Genomic DNA, 18123 nt, shown 5'->3' with positions numbered 1-18123 from the left:
TGAGCTGAGCTGGTTTTCTTTGATGTCTTTAGGATCATCAGCAATTTGCTGCATTTGTTTTGTTAGTTGAGGCATATCATATTTGCTCGCATTGACAATCCTAATGAACGTTTTATTCTCTCTCTCTCTCTCTCTCTCTCTCTCTCTCTCTCTCTCTCTAAACACAATATTAAAGGGAGGGAAGCAGCTCTGTCCAGCTCGCATCTGATGACTCAAAAAGCTCACGTGAAACGTGCGTGGACAGCGAGCCACGTCAATAGGATTCTGAATTAAGAATTCTACCCACCGATATTCTTATATTCTTACGCAGAGCATCAAATAAACGTTTTATTCTTTCACCAGACAGAATGCTATTGTCTTTCGACGTGCTTTGTAGGGAAGCATGCAGATACACAGCCAAACTTTACTAATGGATATTCATCGCAACCAGATAATGATGACAGCTTCGTAGTATCACCATGGAATGATACAGTATGGACTCGAAGTACCAGTAGCCACAACTTGGCATTTATTAAATTGGCGAATTTCTGTCCAGCCCTGCTCTTAGGAATCAACTGAGGCTGTATGCGAGGGCTTCTTATGAGGATATTTAGCAACCCAGGTCTTTTTTTATAAATCCCGTCGAAAATGCATAGAAACCTAAACACTTGCACAGCACTATGATCACACTGTAAGTATTCCAGTTTTATGCGATTCACATGTGTAAAAATTTGGGGTAAATATCGTGTGTACAATGGTTAGAGATCTTTTTGCATTAACGCACCCCACCAGGGCACTGCGAATAAGGAGCGGTGTTCTCGTAAATTCTTTGTTTCCATTCGTTCACAGAACACCAACGTGAGTTTTTGCATCCTTTTATTGCAGTATTACGAAACAAATGAGACGTCGTGGACTTACAACACAACAAAGCGCACAATTCATCTCTGTGTCGGGGACACGACCTATAATATAACGGACAAAAATGTTACATATATTAGGCATTCCAAACAAAGTGACAGGTACGGGTCGTCATCTATCACGCTCCTATTTTTTTTACCAGCTAACCTAATTCACCGTTTTTATTAGTGAAGTTAACGCAATGCTCACGGGGAAATTTTTCCATAAGTGGGAGCATCAAAACAAACACAGAAGCCACATGGGAGACCTATACAATGCTATGGATGTATATGAAGGTGAGTAAGAAAACTTTCTGACTTCTCTTTTGCCTATTAGTAATACTGATTCAACATCTCGCGTGTCACATTAACATTATGCAGAAAAATATATTAATGATGAACCATTAGCGCAACGCTATTCAACCAACTGTTAAATAGTCCAGAGCAATCGCTTGAACACGTTTTGCATTTGGTTGCATGCAGAAACGCTCGTCGCCACGCACCCATAATAAACCTACTTCATTTTGCTCTGCTACCCTGTGACTTTTAGGTAATGCTTTGGTAGGGTGGCAACAACCGATATGGCCAAAAGCAAGGCCTTCAAGATGAATAGAAGTTTAGAGTCATTTGCGCTAGAGAAACAGGGCTTGCGTCGTGAAATTGTGAGATAAGCTGGGTTACAATAGCACAATTTCGTTCGGCCGCCGCACTTTCAATGCTGACTCTGGCACTACTAGCGTATGCTATATTTAGGAAGTGGCAAAAGTACTATACTTCGCAGCATTATTTTTCTCACAGTGCTGTATAATCTACGTCAGCTAAATCAATACACAGATTATATAAAACGTGAAGCTCGCAGGGTCCTTTATATTAAAGGAATTCATGCAACTAAGAAAGCGAGAATGTTGCACAATAGTTCTGCACAAAGCAGAAATGGATAACCGAGGTAAGCTTTTGTTTTACTTGACGTTTCATGAGCGTTCCTCAAATTATTTTAGATTAGAAAGGGTGGATGCTACTTCACTTTTCTGTGAACATATATATTGTGAAAGATCGAACACCACTTAATAGGCTAGATGACGTTTTTGTATTCCATGAAAATGTGGCACCTCCCCATTTAACTTAGCCTCTTCTGCCTTAACAAATTAGAAGCTAAAAAGGTTTCCGAAAAAGATGCCAGAGAGCCTTTCAAAATGGGCACCTATTAGGGACACGTCCACCGAATGGACATTCCCGTTTCTGCGGAGTGCATTCAGGTCCTCAAGAAACTGGTGAATTTTGACATCATCACACTCTTTAACACGTGAACGCAAAGGACCAGCTCAACATAATCTCAACGCAAGTTGAAAGTGCCCGAAAAGTACACTAGCTAGGCAAACCAAACTTGTAAATCTGTCTTTAAACGTGTCTTAGATGCTCTAAAATGATGCAGCGAATGCTAGCTGACCTTACAAAAGCGTTAGGCCGGCAGCCGTATTTCCCCTAATACTAAGGCTAACGTGGTCATGGAATCAGAGTGAATCGTCGCTCTCCGAGATATGGGCTGCCAAAAGTAAATCGATGACGACTGCGGTCGTTGCGTTCAAACTCAACGCGTCCCTCTCATCTGTATAGGCAGTTCTCAAAATCTCAGTGCATTCAAAATGTCTTTACGTAAGATGTCCCAAAAGCAGAGAACACGCAGCTTGTGAAATTCTAGCCAAACATTGGCAGACGAAATAGACAGACCACCGGCTGGACACGTATAAAATAGCTTCCTAGGAGTCTTCTAGCTTTCAACAGTAAAGAGACACGAAGCTGTCTTTCATTCGGGAATTTTCTAGCTGTTCGCAAGATTGACTTCTCATAAATAGTTATACTTTTTTGCAACATTTTATTAGAGCATGTGGGTAGGGGGTAAACTTCTGGCGTGGGAGCAACTCGGCGATCGTGGAGTGTAGGACCGGAGGATGGCAAAGAGTACAACGTATAAAAGTGACGTCATAGGGAAACACCCGAGAAATTGCAGCATAGCTTTGGGCTTTTACATGACACCAAGGAAAGCGTAAGCACAATGTGCTTCACAAAGATTTGCTTACCACCACACCGTCCTTTTACTCACCTCGAAGTTCTCACGATACTGAACTTCTCCAGAAGCCTTTCTGCGGCATCTGTAACAGCCTATGTGCCTGACAATCTTCCCAGTACTGCGTGGCATTGGCTAGAATAGCACGTATGGCTGCGATGAAGGAGCATATCTCATATTTTCTCATGATTAAAACACATCTCATAACAAGGTCAGTGCAACTAAAAGCAAAATCTTTGAACTTGTAATAGTACATCGGCTATGCTCGAAGTATGTCTTAAGTACAGACTAACTACAAATGCCACGTAAATGCAGTTACTGAGCTGTTAAGTCTGCATGACTGAACCGCGACGTGGTTACTTCTGTATTTTCGCAGAATAAACGATTACTGCTCCATGATGACTTGCCTTCACCAAAAAATAAAAAGAAAACTGATGCAACGCCTACGATTAGCCTAAGACAGTTTCTGCGGGGCCCGCAGCAAGGCAAATTTAAGTGCCGCATCGCTTTAGAAAAAGCTTTTCGATGCGTCCACACATAACAATAAACATTTATTAAGTTTTGTCCAGCGTTTCAATCGCAATACGTACTTTTCTCTACTCTGCTAGTGTACGTAGTTTGTTTGTGTCACAGGAGCACCTTTGAAGGATCAGTGGCATCAACTTGACGCATGTCGTGTTTTTTTTTTTAGTCAACGCGTAGTTGCCCATCCCGTAGCAACGAGTCAGCACTAATATTGCAACAAAGGGACGAAATAATGCGTGTAATATTGATTAGTAAAACTAGTATCAAAAATAATTTGAAAAGAGTGCAAATATCATCATTTTTCGCTCTGACAGTGCTACCGAGTGGTAACTCCCTGCGGTCCCGCCCCATCTGACCATGCGGCCACAAGAAATGATGAAACAATTTTCAGTTGACATTTCGCCTGCTCGGGCACGCATGTGTATAGGCATGTCTTCGCCACCCTAATTGTCGTCACCGCCGTCATCAGCGTACACAAGTGACGGTGAAAACATTTAGTGATATGTAATCGGGACAATTCGGAACGTGACGGATAATTTTCCCTTCCATCCTCTTCTGATCAGTGATTCTGAAATCGATGCCGTACCGAGCAACGAAGAGGCAGGGGCAGATGCACGCTTAGGCCGCGCTGGCTGTTAAGACATATGAACGCTGCGTGCATGTTACTTGTTCGCCATGACCGTAGCTTCAAATAAACACACACGCGCTCACGGCTCGATGACAAATGACCCGAAGCGGCGCAAGGGAAACGCGGGATTCACACAAACGTGCTGCACGAAGCAAGCGAACCGAAGCAAGTGAAGCCGTTGCTAGGCCACCAGGCTTCACCGCCAGACCGTACCACACAGCGTAACTGTATATGGGACTATATACAGTTACTCCAGTACCACTTACAGGCAGCATGATGACAAAACTGAAATTGTCGACGACATCGATGCGCGCTCATCATCACTTGATGCCTGACACGTGACCACAATCTCCTCGCATGACCTAGGAGCTTGCTGAAGAGGTCACAATACTGTCCATGTCTCTTCACTAGAAACGCACCCACGAGCCTTGGAAGCTGTTTGTACACGTATAGAATAACTTCCACGTAACGGACGCGTTTCATACTTCGCTGAAAAAACTCACGCATACCAAAATATCGAGTGAACGCCACATCTCGAGTTTGCAATGTGGTCTCACTCCTCCTTTAATACATGCTCTCGAGTCGCGGGGCGCCTTAAAGGGGCCCTGAAACACTTTTTTGAGCAACCTTAGAAATAATTCTCGTGAAAAGCGTATTATCTCACAAATAGAATGCCTCAAAAATGTTAAGCTTCCGTTTAGTACGAGCGGAGTTACAAATTTTTTTGCCACGCTGCAATCACGTTCTCTCTTCTCTCGTCCCGACAAAAGCGCTGCAGAAGTGGATCAGGGAAGGATGCGAGGGGCAAACAAAAAACGTCACTCGCGCCTCGTGACCTTGAGCTTTTTCTTCTTCCTTTTTCTTCGAATACGCGGCTTTCTCAGTGTGATCGCGTGCGCACGCGTGGACAAGTGACGGCTTCTCACGGTAACCTCAGTACCAACCAAGCGCGCCATGTTCGAATCGGCCAATGACTGATAGATGGGCTTACGGGGCTTATTTGTCGAGAGAAGAGAAATGTATTTTTAGCTGACTTTGATAATTCAGTGTGAATCCGATGCCGCGTGCGGCGCTATATTATTTGTCTGGCGTGTTGTCGTGATAATCTACTACCAATCGGCAGCGTTTTCTGACAATGCTCAAAAAGTGTTGCAGGGCCCCTTTAGGTTCCCTCACTCTATTTCTTCTGAAGAAGCGTCAGGCACATTTTTTTCTTAAATTAAAATTAATGCTGCTTTAGAGCAGTACAGTAAATGTTAAAATAAAGCTTCAAGAATACAAAGAAAACCACCGAGGAAAGTTTCTAGGAACGCACAATTCAAGCTATAATCATCTCAGTCTCGGGCGCTCCACGGTGCGTAAGCTTGCTGCGCCACCAAATTCGAACACTGGGGCGGATTCCGAAGCTCAAGTCAACATTTGTACTCGTGTTATCTTTACGTCTAGATAAACAAAATGCTTTGACCCTTTGAAACTCTGAAACTTCATCTTCAACATTAGGGATGCTGAAGACCGTGGTAAAAAAGCCTTAATTAGCTTGACTTGGACCACAAGCCCTTACAAAGTCGTGGCGTAGGCACATTTGTATCACAATGAAAATGTACAAACTGAGTTAACAGTCTTAGTGGTAGTTTTCACAATTCTAGTTAAACATGACGGCACTTTCAAATAATATATAACGTTGGGCGTCCTAGACACTTTCTTCCAAAAAATGCTTGTTTTGAACGGTTATTGAAAGCGGTACGGATTTTTCAGATTGTGCGCTGCCGCATAGGCCGTATCGATATATGATCCAGCCATCCGCAGTATTGTGCTGTCGATCACACCACAATCTCGATTGACAACAACCTTTTAAACATTGGGTTGTTGTACCTGTGTACCAGCAACCTTTCTCGACCATGATAAAAAATATTGTTGAGAACTGACCTTCACCGACACAGAAAGTTACCAGGTGATAGCGATATTACGCGGGTAATTTAATTACAAGTCCTGCCCAAATCCGATCATATTATTTAGTCTACAATGAGAGATTCATTTGGGGCTCGTTATAGCAGTCTTTTATGTAATGTATGTAATCGGAACATTGAATATCCCTGAGATAATAGTAAGGATCCGCCAATAAGGGATCACGAATTTCATTTCCATTATTCGTCTACTTTTGCTACGCTTTGTTTCAATGCAAGCCCCACCAACATTTTTTTTTCACTGTCATATTGGTTGGAATGTTCCATTTTATGTCTAGTATCGGTAATCTTATTTCTTACTTTGTCTCTCTGGGTATCATTCGAGCAATTTCTTCTATTTCTTTATTCGAAATATCAGTTAAACGTAAAGCTTTATTAAAGGCAGTTTCTCTTTCACCCTTTCTCAGTGTTTCTTTTTCACCCTTTATTTAGGGTTAAAGACAAATAATTGTTATGAAAAACATGCGAGCATCTGTCACTTGTTAATGGGAATTACCAGGCTAAGCTTTCTTTCTATTTATCATCATGATCATCTGCCTGTCTACGCCCCCAGCAGGACAAATGACTCTTTAATGTTCCGCCAGTCAACACGGTCCTGTGCTTGCTGCTGCCACTTGATACCCGCGAATTTGCTAATTTCATCTACCCACCTAACTCTCTGTCTCCCCTTTACCCGCTTGTCTTCTCTTTTAATACAGTCTTTAAAGACCAGCGGTTATATTGCCTTCGCGATACGTGCCCTGCCCATGACCATTACTTTTGTTCATTTCGACTATGACGTCCTTAACACCCGTTTGTTCCTTGATACACTCTGCTCTCTCTTGTCCTTTATGAATACAGCTATCATTTTATTTTCAGTTGCTCACTGCGTCGTCCTCAGCTTAAGTTGAACCCTCTTTGTATTCAACATACTGGTTTCTGCTCCGTATGTAAGTACGGGTAAAATGCAGCTGTTATATACCTTCCTCCTGAGGGATAGTGGCAATCTATCATTGATGATTTCGGAATGGTTGGTGATTGCGCTCCACCTCATTATTATTCCCCTGTTACTTTATTTTTTCTTTCTTATACTACATTTTTTTGCCTTTTATTTGTCATACAGCTTATGAGCGAATAACAGAAAAAAGCATCAGCGGTATTTTGACAATCGGAGCTTCAGTATAAGAGCATTGTAACGACGCACCATATTTACACCATTAGAGTAGTGTCCTCTTTCACGGTGCACTCGAGAGATGCCACAAAGCAAACGCACTTTGCCATCTGGTGGCGCTATCACGTCTTCATCGCCTTGACCATGTTCAAATATACAGTGGCTAGTTAAACCTTACGGAGTTCTGTTCAATCAATCAGTCGTAGAATTTTACTGAAAATATAATTGAAACCAGTTTTGGTGGTTTCTTGGTTTCTTCTTCATATGCACTGTATAATAATGTTTGTTTTATTTTTATTATCAAGGAACACAATATATACCAGCTTACGCTGATGTAGTAACAAAAACATGGTCATGGATCTTAACATTCGCAAATAATTTCACTCGGGCTATCCCACTTTTACAGATGGAGAATACTGGTGGACTGAAAGACTTGAATATATGAGCTCCGATAGAAAGTGCGGAGTGTTCACTGTCATGGTTCGTCTGGGCAGTAAGTAGGCATTTCGTTATTGCCACTTGCAACATAACTTTTACAACTGAATCCCCGGTTGGTGTCGTACCATAGGCTTTATGCGAATTGTAGATCTTGTAACTCATTATTCGTAGCATAGTAGAGCTATCAACGTTGGATAAATTTAATTTAATTCACAGACCTGAACAAGACTGACATTTTCCACAGTGTAATATTTACGATCGTATTGCCTCCTTTTTTCTTAAAAAATAACCACTGCACTACCAGTCCCATAATCGGCACAGTTTCTTGATAATCTGCCGAACAGCCGCCCAGCGAGTGGGCACTTCGCAACACCAGTACATTATCGCATGTGAGTATTTGACCCCCGAAACGTCCTTGGAGCATTCTATTTTGAATATGAATGAGGATATTCAGTGAACAAATTGAGCTGACACGCAGGAATAAACACATAAAAAGAACTTCTTCCCATCCACCAATTGAACCCCACCGTACAGATTTGAGTATGAAAACTCTTACAAATGGCATTTAGTACTTATATGTACAATTCGCCGATATATACAAGCGCATAATACTTCGAAATACTGCGTTCTCAAAATAGACTCCTTAAGATGAGTTAGTTATTTTGTAGCAGGCTTTGCTGAAGTATCCGCCGCCTTCTGATTTGTTCGTCTTGCAAACAGCCAGAATCTTTAGCCCCTGAGGTGCAGAATATGTTGAGAGGTGTGTCTCATTCACAATTTCAATACACTCCACCAAACAGCTACCAAAATCAAAGGTCGCCTTTGAATCTGTCCCGTATAGTAGGTACTCAAAGACAGCCTGTAACCTTAAGGCACTCATTTAGGAATTCATGAAATTCTGACCTCATGATTTTTATGTTCAGTTGCTTCTCACATATGATCTATAATTAAGTGAAGTGTAATAACAGAGTTTGTTGATCTCAGGCTGGTGAAGGACCCATCGTAATGCCTTCATACGCCATTCACGCAAAGAAATCACGTATATATCTTCGGTAACTCTCTCTGCTTCTTTAAAATTGTATTACTTAGGAAGCCTCCTGTTCACCCTCTCGATTTAACAGGCTAGGCTAATAGCTTTTCGCTGTGCCTTTTTGTCTCTATACACTTCTTCATTTCAACGGCAAGCGTACGTAAATTCGGGGTGGATTTTGGCTGTCACCGGTCACCTTCATACTCCATAAAATTTAGAATTGATGACATTGCTGATAGAAACTTATGATTTGCGCACCATTAAAAGCGTGCGAGCACTTAGGAGAAGCATATCTCATGCAAAGACAAAACGAGCCGGTTTTTCCTTTACTATAGTGACATATGCCATAAAATCGAGCCGCATGAATAACCGCCATTCACGGCTGGTCAAGCAGAGAGGTAACAAGCCCTTCTTCCACAGACCATGACTTGGCGCTTATAGGTGGCAAAGGGGGCTGCTTTCCTCCAGCACAAACTATGAATTTTGATACTAAGGATGCAGCAGCGCGCGCTATTTTGAAAGCATGAGTAGATGTCTCGCACACGCACTGTGCTCTTCCCAATTACTTCGTGTTGAGACAACAGGCGGCATGAAAAGCGCATTTCCACAGAAAATGGAAGGCTGCATTTTCTTAAGCCAGCAGTTTGAAATTCAAGGCAATGAATTAGGTCAATGACTGAGATAATCGAACACAAAAGAGCTCATTAGAAGTGAAATCTGAAAAAAAAACTCAGTGCTTGAGATGAAAAACTTGAAAAAAAAATGAATGAGAACGGGTTAAAAAATAAAGAGGGCGTGTTACTGGTGAAAATGTGAAATGAAAGGCTTTGATTGTAGTTTTGACACGATGTATTTATGCGGCGTCAATTTCTTAGGAGCTTCAGGGATCAATCTGTAAGCCATTAATGTACTATACTGTCGTAACACAGGAGTACTCCTATATGATCCACACGCTGCGCTACTTTTCTTGTTCACCCGCACTATTTTTTTTCTTTATGGAGCACGCACCTTTGCATGAATTTGTCTAACATGCGGAGTCTTACTGTTTTCATACAAGTGCAACTTCATCATCATCATCATCATCATCAGCCTGACTACGTCCACTGCAGGACAAAGGCCTCTCCCATGTTCCGCCAGTTAACCCGGTCCTGTGCTTGCTGCTGCCAATTTACACCCGCAAACTTCTTAATCTCGTCTGCCCACCTAACCTTCTGTCTCCCCCTAACCCGCTTCCCTTCTCTCGGAATCCAGTTAGTTACCCTTAATGACCAGCGGTTAACCTGTCTACGCGCTACATGCCCGGCCCATGTCCGTTTCCTCTTCTTCATTTCAACGATGATATCCTTAACCCCCGTTTGTCCCCTAATCCACTCTGCTCTCTTCTTGTCTCTTAAGGTTACACCTACCATTTTTCTTTCCATTGCTCGGTGCGTCGTCCTCAATTTAAGCTGAACCCTCTTTGTGAGTCTCCAGGTTTCTGCTCCGTAGCTAAGTACCGGCAAGATACAGCTGTTATATACCTTCCTCTTGAGGGATAGAGGCAATCTACCTGTCATAATTTGAGAGTGCTTGCCGAATGTGCTCCACCCCATTCTTATTCTTCTAGTTACTTCAATCTCGTGGTTAGGCTCTGCGGTTATTACCTGCCCTAAGTAGACATAGTCTTTTACAACTTCAAGTGCACTATTACCAATCTCGAAGCGCTGCTTGTTTCTGAGGTTGTTGTACATTACTTTCGTTTTCTGTAGATTAATTTTAAGACCCACCTTTCTGCTCTCCTTGTCTAACTCCGTAATCATGAGTTGCAATTCGTCCCCTGAGTTACTCAGCAATGCAATGTCATCGGCGAAGCGCAAGTTACTAAGGTATTCTCCATTAACTCTTATCCCTAACTGCTCCCATTCTAGGCTTCTGAAAACCTCCTGTAAGCACGCGGTAAATAGCATTGGGGAGATTGTGTCCCCCTGCCTTACACCCTTCTTGATTGGTATTCTTTTGCTTTCTTTATGAAGCACTATGGTAGCAGTTGATCCCCTGTAGATTTCTTCAAGAATGTTTATATATACTTCATCTACGCCCTGATTCTGCAGTGTCTGCATGACGGCTGATATTTCTACTGAATCAAACGCCTTCTCGTAATCTATGAAGGCTATGTATAGTGGTTGGTTATACTCTGAGCATTCCTCTATTACCTGATTGATAGTATGAATGTGGTCAATTGTTGAGTAGCCTGTTCGAAATCCTGCTTGTTCCTTTGGTTGATTGAATTCTAATGTTTTCTTTACTCTGTTAGCAATTACCTTTGTAAATAGCTTGTATACTACAGAGAGCAAGCTGATCGGCCTGTAATTCTTCAAGTCCTTTTCATCTTCTTTCTTATGTATTAAGATGATGTTAGCGTTCTTCCAAGACTCGGGGACCCTTCCCGTCAGGAGACACCTCGTAAACAGGGTGGCTAGTTTTTCTAACACAATCTGTCCTCCATCTTACAGCAGGTCTGATGTTACCTGATCCTCACCAGCAGCTTTGCCTCTTTGCATGCTCTCCAAAGCTTTTCTGACTTCTATCATTACTGGTGGGGTGTCATCTGGGTTACTGCTAGTTCTTATAGTATTAAGGTCATGGTTGTCTCGGCTACTGTACAGATCTCTGTAAAACTCCTCCGCTATTTTAACTATCCTATCCATATTGGTAGTTATTTTGCCTTCTTTGTCCCTTAGTGCATACATCCGACTTTTGCCTATCCCAAGTTTCCTCTTCACTGCTTTGACGCTTCCTCCGTTTTTCAGAGCGTGTTCAATTCTCTCCATGTTATACCTTCTTACATCGCATACTTTACGTCTATTAATGAACTTCGAAAGCTCTGCCAGTTCTATTTTGTCGGTTGTACTTGACACTTTCATGATTTGACGCTTCTTAATTAGGTTGTTCGTTTCCTGGGAAAGCTTGCCAGTGTCCTGTCTAACTACCCTGCCTCCAACTTCCACTGCACACTCCGTTATTATACTTGTCAGATTATCATTCATTGTATCTACGCTAAGGTTGGTTTCCTCTCTAAGAACCGAGTACCTGCTCTGCAGCGACACTCTGAATTCCTGCACTTTCTCTCTCAGTGCTAGCTCATTGATTGGCTTCTTGCGTATCAGTTTCTGTCGTTCCTTCTTCAAGTGTAGGCGAATTCGAGACCGTACCATTCTATGGTCACTGCGTCGTACCTTGCCAACCACTTCCACATCCTGCACGATTCCTGGGTGTGCAGTCATTATAAAGTCTATTTAGTTCTTATTTTTGCCATTAGGGCTCCTCCATGTCCACTTGCGGTTTTCTCGTTTTCGGTAGAAGGTATTCAAAATCCGCAAATTATTGCGTTCTCCGAATTCTACTTGTAGCTCTCCTCTGGCGTTTCTAGCGCCGATGCCATAATCTCCTACTGCCTGGTCTTCAGCCTGCTTCTTCCCTACCTTTGCATTAAAGTCGCCCATCACTATAGTATACTGTGTTTTTACCTTACTCATTGCCGATTCCACGTCTTCATAGAAGCTTTCAACTGAAGCGTCATCATGACTGGATGTAGGCGCGTAAGCCTGTACTACCTTCATTTTGTATCTTTTATTCAGTTTAATTACAATACCTACCACCCTTTAATTATTGCTATAGTATTCCTCTATGTTTCCAGCTATGTTTCTGTCAATTAGGAACCCCACTTCCAGTTATCTTCTGTCTGCCAAGCCCCGATAGCAAAGGACGTGCCCATTCTGTAGCACAGTATAGGCCTTATCTGTCCTCCTAACCTCACTGAGCCCTATTATATCCCATTTAACACCCTCTAGCTCCTAGAATAGTACAGCTTGACTTCCCTCACTAGATAAGGTTCTAGCGTTAAATGTTGCCAAGTTGAGGTTCCAATGGCGGCCTGTCCGGATCCAGAGATTCTTAGCACCCTCTGCTGCGTTGCTGATCTGACCGCCGCCGTGGTCAGTTGCTTCGCAGCTGCTGGGGACTGAGGGCTGTGAGTTATTTAACGTATGCATGTGGGAGGTAGTGGCCAGATACTGCACCAGGGTGGCCAATCCTTTTCTGGTGAGGGAGTGGGTTCCCGGCGGTGGTCGCCGGTGAGGCCGCACCCCAGGCCTCTTAATGCAGTTCCATCAACACGCGGATTTTTTTTAATCCGGTTGGGAGCTGCGAGGCTCCGGGATTTGAACCACGGACCTCTTGCATGCAAGGCGGATGCTCTAACCACTGCGCCATCGCCGCACCCCTTATGTGGTAATTATGAGGTAAGTGCAACTTACCACAAAATTATTGCGTAAACGGCACTACTGTTGCTTTCAATGAACTGGAGTTTAGGGTGTGTGCTGGGGTCAAGTTTTGTTTCCCCGTGTCCCTATATGTGTGCCCCGTTTCCTGTACGACAATTTACTAATACCAACTAGCCCAAATGGCTGTATTGCCGTTGTAACAAAGGCAGTGGACACGGAGGTCAAGGCGAGAAAGAGAAAGACGTCGGTTTGCGATTGCTGGTCTGAGTCGGGTTAGCCCTTGCCAGCGCTAAGTAAATCACAATTTCCCTCCAGTCAATTCTTATCTGTAAAACACCGCGTGTCACCATAACTATTTGCCGGTCGACGTATATATATATGCGGTGCTCCAGTACATTATCAACAGCATCCTTCACCTAACTTATCAAGGCCGTGGCACCGTTTGGCACTGCGCCGCGATGATACCTGCATCTGAAAGTTTGCATGAGTAACTGAAAAATTCATCCTGAAAAAGCTACAACCGGTTACAAATCGCTGAAATTTACCTGTTCTGTGCAAGCTTGCAAACGTAAGTCTCATGTCCACGTCGTAAAGACGGCAGCGGGTAGAGTGTTGAAAGTGTTTGTGGATGTATGGGTGGTGATGCGCCGGTTATTTTAAGTATATGCCTCATTATCGCGCCACGCGGACCCTTTTATGCTGACATTTACGAGCACACCAAAGAGCTACACATGACGCAATTTAATCTAGTAACCGACAACAACAGGAGTATATCACAAATTCTATATTTGATGCGTAAAGGTCTTAAATCCTGTTTCTTTTTACAGCGGAGCTCTATCACAGCTCACCCTGTCAGGTAACCTTGCTGTAAATGTGTCATCAATGATGAAATTGCCATTTTGTGCAAGCTTGAGAGGACGCATGACATCTAAAAAAAAACTGAGATCCGACTAGTGGCGCTCGGATTACATCTATAGTAAATCAGAGTGAGCCATATGATTAAAGGGGAAAATGGAAGGAGAAAGACGAGCTCTTCTTTGCGATTGTCTTTTCCACCATGTATTTCATTCAGGTAGGAGGTGCATCTACGTCAGCCGGTGCCGCTCAGGCCAAAACACACCCCGCAGACATTTGATACTCCAGGCTAAAAATATACGCACTCATTGGCACGCAAACATAAACACCGACGTGAAGCTGGTGTAATCGAATGCGTCTCGCTAATCGAGTAGCGGCACTACACCATCGAAGGCGTGCTGATCCTGGGTTAAACAAAACGTCCAGCAGCGAACAAAAGTGAGCATCCCAAAGGCATTCCCCAAGAATTTCACGATGTGTACTTGCATCGCTTTTTAACAGTGAATCTGTTTTAGCCGAACGTTCTCCGTGCAGAGCGAACAGGACACTATCATCATTATGATGCGGATTCAGCTCCGAAGAGAGCGCGATCAAGATCGTGAATATAATAGTGTCCTGTTGACAATGATTCGGGTCACCATCTTCTGTTACTTAACTCGCAGAATACGTGCGCCTGTTTCTCTAGTTTTGATGCAATATCACTGTTGGGTGAGAGAACGAATGCAAGGAAAGAGAGAGAAAGAGATATAAAAAACAAATTAATGAATTTTCGCACTTGCGGCACCAAGCCTGTAGGAACTATTTGTTTAACTTTGGTTTTCTCTTTTTCTCGTCCTCTCTTTCCTTCTGGTTCTCTTTTAGAGTTTTCTCTTAACTTTGTTCTCTTTGAAGTTAATTCCTGTGTTTCCTCGCAATTGTTTTCCTTTTTTCTGTCTTTTTTTGTATTTTTTATTTGCTTCCTCTCTTTGAAACTTTATATTTGGTATTCGCAACTCCTACTGAAAGATCGCCACCTAGCGGCCGCGCCTGAAAACGGTACCAACAAGGTATATCTTGAAAAGAGATATGTTAGCACGTGGCCCGTAAGGTGCCTCAATGCGCGCTCTAGGTGCACGCATTCAGAAGCGCTCGCATAGTTTCTTTATTTTCGCCATGCCACACGCGTGATTTCGAAAAAAAAAGAAATTGATGTCCAGAGAGCATTGCAGTGTGTGGCACTGCGTAGAAGCCCGCTAGAAAGATGGCAAGGTATTGTTCTTTTACGTTTTGACGGGTGTAGACGACCCGCGACAGAGAAGGGCGCAAATCAGAAACGTGCGCATTAGAAAGGAGGTGACGGACACTAAGTTTGTTTCTTCTAATAAATTCGCTCGTAACTACTTCATCCCCTTTGAAGAGTACACCATTATTTAGCGCGTATGCATTCTCTATATTATTATGGCTTCTCTAAGCGCGGAGCATAGTTTCGTTTATATAATGAAGCGCTTTAGAAAATTGTTCCATTATATATATATATATATAGATATATATATATATATATATATATATATATATATATATATATATATATATATATATATATGTGTGTGTGTGTGTGTGTGTGTGTGTGTGTGTGTGTGTGTGTGTGTGTGTGTGTGTGTGTGTGTGTGTGTGTTTATACGCTTGTTCTCTGCGCAAGTCGTAGTGCTACAGATTTTCAAATTAAGATGCTCCAATTCTTCCCCGAGCCTTTTTTTGTTTTAGCATGTGTGTAAATACACGCACACAAACGGACGCACGTCGGCCACGCGTGCGTATAGTGTGCGTGTGTGTATGTCAGTGCGTATATGTGGCATGTCCGGCATGTATAGTGTGCGTAGTGTGCGTGCATATATCTGCTTTGAATATCAAATACTGCCAACCCGAGCAAGCGAGTGTTCGGAGGCCCACGACCTTATTCAATAGAAACATAGTAACATGGATCAGCGAACAAAAAAAAAGGCCTGCGCGGTAGGCGCAGCACAGTCACAGCGAAAGCTTAAAGAGCGGCCTTTCAAAGCCTTTTCAAGACACTCATTGGGTAACGACTACAAGCAAGCTTGCTTGATACCCACTAGGGTATTAATAATAAACTTTTGGGTAGTATGCTCGCATTCGCTATGCTTTTTTTTTGTCATTCTTATGAGAAGCGTGGTATCCGCTAAACACTTGCAAGAAATTTTGTGCCAATTGTCCATGCAGTGGATGACGAAGATGAGAAAAAATTGCTCAAGTAGGTATGCGCCACGGTTAATAGAGGAACAAGAACAAGCTTTTGTGATGGTTTGGAGCATTGGACGGCCCAGTCGATACGCTACTTGCATTGTGTGATGACTGGCTGTTTTTTTGCTGTTGCAAACCGCTTTATAAGTCGTATTAACGCGATTGCTCATCAAGCCTGCCTAACGCAAGTCTGACAACAAATGACAAGCACCGGAGTAGCTCAGTGGTAGAATACTGGGCTGGCACCCAGTGGAGCTGAGCTCGAGCCCCACCGTGCTATCGGTGCTATAGCTCATGAATGCCTAAGCCAAGTTTGACAACAAGTTACAAGCACCGGCGTAACTAAGTGGTAGAGTATTGAGCTGGCACCCAGTGGACCCTGGTCGAAGCCCCACTGTAGAAGGCCCTTTTTTTTTTCGCACGATGTGGTTACGGACCCCGACGGTGGCGGCGGTGGACAACTACTGCGCGTGATCCGAAAAGGGATCTCATAACAGCTTTCGCTGTTATGAGTCGCAGCGTAGTTACCTCAAAAACTATTAAGGGCTTGCTGTATACAGCGTAGCAGCGCAGCACAAAAGTGCTAGCACCTTTCAGAGAGCCAAGTCCGATACCCATGAGCGATTGCCTTCTTTAATCTCGGGCGTGCTAGACAGGTTCTTCAACTTGAACCAAACCTGACGCGGTTTGCCTAAGAGACTCGATGTTTGCAAACAAAACGCAACTATTTCCGCTGTTTCGTGATTGAAATCCTTCATGCTGATGAGAATAAGGCACTCCATGGTCGACGAAGAAACAAGATCTGATGCCACAATCAAGAAAGTTCAACACAGCGCGAAGCGAAAGTGCCACGCTGACCCTGTTTAGCGTAGTCCTTTTGGTTTTTCGACCAGTGTTGCCAGCACGTGGAGCGTAATATGGAGTGGTGAATACCTGTGTTTCACAAAGCCACCACAGCGTATAGGGAGCATACGACTGCCCGGGCTTCTAAAGTGCGCCGCACTTATTAGCATCACCAAAGCACTCGAATAACAAAAGAAAGAAGCCTACATTTAGCCTGAGCGTTCGTTCAAAATGCAACAAATTATTATGCTCTGTGGTTTTCACTACGTTATGGGGGGGGGGGGGGAGTGTTTACGTTTAGCAGAAGGAAAATAAAAGAAAAGTTAGCCCCACAACTGTCCGCATCAGGGTGCGACACCTCAGCAGTAGCTCACAAGGGATGGGGGGGAAGAGGGATTAGAAGGATAGGAATAAAGGTGTAGAGAAAGAGAAAGAAAGGTGAGGTAAGCCAGAGCGACGACATATCGAGGGGATAGGAGAGATAGAAAAGATGAAAACACAGTCACAGGAGTTCGAGGACGGGGCACCACTTGCGAGAGCTCTTGTCGGCGTCAGGAGATGGCGTAGAGCAAGTCCAGTCGGTCAGAGCTACACTGTCGTCAGAGGTCGGCGTCAGGAGATGACGTAGGGCGATCGCAGTCGGCCATAGCTACGCTGAAGTCGGAAATCGCGAGGGAACAACCGGTCAGCACGGAATCCAGTGAGGGAGTCCTCACTACGTTATGCCAAGCAACTACAACAGCATATGCCAGCACCCTGTAGTTCCATCCACCTGATAAATTTTTTCCCTCACCTCCTGTCTCCGGCGGCGTACTGTGTTATCAGCTTTTATAGTTTGCTCTTCTTACCAGTTGCCATCTGAGGCTTTCACATAGATATGCCTTACTTTTTTCCAAGTTACAACTGGGAGTACCTTTATATTAGTAGTTTTTGTCAAAAAAAAAATTGTAGCACTAACTTTTTCCAAACTTATCTTCTGTTTCAGAAAACAGAACGAGAAAATTCTATGATATACGTTTGAAAAACTCCGCAGTAGAATCCGACCCTGACGAGCAATGTCGCAATAAATTTGATAGTTTACGAAGAGGGTTGAAAGTGACTACGTTGTACAGTTCAAACTGCAAAAAAAATCGTTCGGGAAGTAGCGAAATAATATCACATGTGGAGTGATGGACGTCCGTAGTAAGACGACAAAAAAAATATTTCTTTCTTTTATTTTATTTGGCTTATTACTGAAGGCATGAAAA

General features: G+C 43.3%; 1 long non-coding RNA gene across 1 annotated transcript; it reads left to right on the top strand.

Moving 5' to 3' along the window:
- Positions 1-862: 862 nt before the first annotated feature.
- LOC142787041 (uncharacterized) lies at positions 863-18123 on the top strand. The gene is made up of 4 exons (XR_012889227.1): positions 863-998; positions 1066-1172; positions 7614-7700; positions 17862-18123. It is a non-coding gene; the product is annotated as an uncharacterized LOC142787041 (long non-coding RNA).

This window comes from Rhipicephalus microplus, unplaced genomic scaffold (assembly GCF_043290135.1).
Source record: "Rhipicephalus microplus isolate Deutch F79 unplaced genomic scaffold, USDA_Rmic scaffold_42, whole genome shotgun sequence".
Taxonomy (NCBI): domain Eukaryota; kingdom Metazoa; phylum Arthropoda; class Arachnida; order Ixodida; family Ixodidae; genus Rhipicephalus; species Rhipicephalus microplus.
This window is presented reverse-complemented; position numbering and strand designations above follow the sequence as displayed.